We start from the raw sequence: 2,478 nt of genomic DNA, 5'->3' as shown, positions 1-2,478 counted from the left end.
CCAAGTGAGAGCTGTGCATATTTTCTTCTAATACTGTGTTACCAGGTAGCATGTTATAACAATAAAACTTCCTTACTTCCTTAACAGACTTGAAAAAGAAGTAAAATTGTCTTTATTGGGAGAGGATATAATAATCTAGGGAGAAAATCATAAAGACTCTACTTAAAATAAGTAATACTAATGCACAAAGTTAGCAAGTTTGGGAAATAAAAATCAATAGAAAATTCATTTTCTTTCTTATATCACCAACAAACATGGGGATTTGAAATTATAAAACAATATAATTTATAATCATCCAAAAATATAGCATCCAAAATAAAACCATACATACACAAAATACTTAGAAAAAAAGAAAAAAATATGTATCAGACCTGTACACTGAACATTTCTGAACATTTCTAAACATTTCTGAGCAGGATTAAAGAAGAACTAAATAAGTTGAGAGATTTACTATATTCATTGACCAAAAGACTCAATATTATTAATGTGTAATTGTCTCTAAATTATTGTGTAAAGATTTAATGCAATCCAAGTCAAAACTTCTGAAGTGTTTTTTTTTCCCAGAAATTTAGAAGCATGGTCTAAAATTTGTATGTAAATGCATAGGAGAACCTAGATTATCCAAAACAATTTAGAAAAAGAACAGAGTGAGAAGACTTACTGATTTCAAGGTAATTATAATCTGCAGTAATGAAGAGAGGGTGATATTAGTGTAAAGATAAACAGAGATGATGGAATGTGAGATATATAATACATATGTTTTAATTAAGCACCTAAAATGCTTTCTTCAAGCATGTTTGTGTGTGTGTGTGTGGGTGTCTTGGGAATTCAAAATGGTGCAACATCAAAGAGAACTACTGACATAATTTACCACCTTCATAAACTACAGAAAAAAAATGTCATTATGCTTGCAGGTAGATAAAAAATATTTCAGATAGTTCAAAACACAAATGCAATATAGAAACTGTTTTAAAAAATCTAAAAATAAATGGAAAGTTCTTTAGTTATGTAAATGCTATCTACCAAAAATACAAAATATCATATTTGATGTTCAAATGTTTCATCTAAATTCTGGAATATGACATGGATACCTGCTTTAAATTATAACATAATGTCAAGTAAGGACCAAAACAACCAAGCATGCATCACACTTCAGTTTCAGTCTTAATATTTGGCCCAGATCTTCTATTAATTTTCAACTCTAGCACATAAAAAGTCAACTAGCCAAATGCATATTTCAACATCATTTACGGCCTCCTTAAAGTGTTACAGAAATTTACCTATCATTCTATCATAGTGATGATTCTGAAATTAGTATTCATGTCTTAAAATGTGAGCTATAGATTGAAACTCAGAAAGAAATTTGTTATTCTGAAGGCTATTAAAATGGCTCCCAACAATCCCACCTCTTGGTATTCCCTGTAGTATTCCCTTTCTTTACATGTGGGCTGAAACCAGTTCTTTGCTTCCAATAAGCAGAATATGGCAAAAGTGATGGATATCAGTCCCAAAATTAGTTTATAAAGACTGTGACATCCATCTTGCTTACACTCTCTCCTGCCATCTCACTTGAAAGAAGCCATCATGTTGTGAACTTCCCCATGGAGGGGCATGCATGGCAGGAAACTGAGGGTTTATCTTCAGCTAACAGCTAGCAAGGAATTGAAACTCTTTGTTAAAGTACTGGTAAGGAACATAATCCAACCAACCAGAATGAGTATCCACCATGAGTATGGGAGTGATTCTTCCCCAGATAAGCCTCCAGGTGACTGACTGCAGCATGGTGGCCACCTTGACTGCAGTCCCTGAGAAACACTGAAGCAGAATCCCCAAGTAAGCCAGATACAGGTTCCTGAGCTTTAAAACTGGGAGATAATACGTGTTGCTTGAAGCCAGTAACTTGTGATATAATTTGTTATGCAACAATAGAAAGCTATGGCACTTTCCTTCTCTCTTTCTCAGCATGCTGTAATGGAAGAAACTATCCCTGTGTCGTGATCACAGTTCTGGGATGGGGATTGGCTTTATCTCACTCATTATCTTGTGGGGAAAAGTTGAAAATGTAACTCCTTTGGACAAAAGCATGTGTTGTGTTATTTTGTCTTTTCATTTCTTTTAAAATATTAAGGTTGTAACTAAACTATGAAAAGAGCAGTTATGCTGTTTATGTAATCTTGCTTTAGAAGTTCCTTTTTTTAATTTTTTTTCTACCAAGTTATCAACATTTTCCATGACTGTAGGCTGTTTAGCAGTTTTCAGAACTTGCTCTGTGGGTCTTACATGTTCTGTATTTATGCTTCATGTGTTTATAAAAGGTGATATTCCTTTGATATTTAAACATTAGCATATTAAATATATATACTTTTACTTAATAACATGTAAGAGAGAAGAACCATCCTGATATAAAAACCTCATTGTTTTCTTGTCAGTAACAATGTAACACAGTCTTTAGGTGACAGCCTGCTATGAAAACAAAAT

Source organism: Neofelis nebulosa, chromosome 14 (genome assembly GCF_028018385.1).
Source record: "Neofelis nebulosa isolate mNeoNeb1 chromosome 14, mNeoNeb1.pri, whole genome shotgun sequence".
Lineage (NCBI taxonomy): Eukaryota > Metazoa > Chordata > Mammalia > Carnivora > Felidae > Neofelis > Neofelis nebulosa.
The sequence above is the reverse complement of the archived record's forward strand: the minus strand, read 5'-3'. Positions refer to the sequence as shown.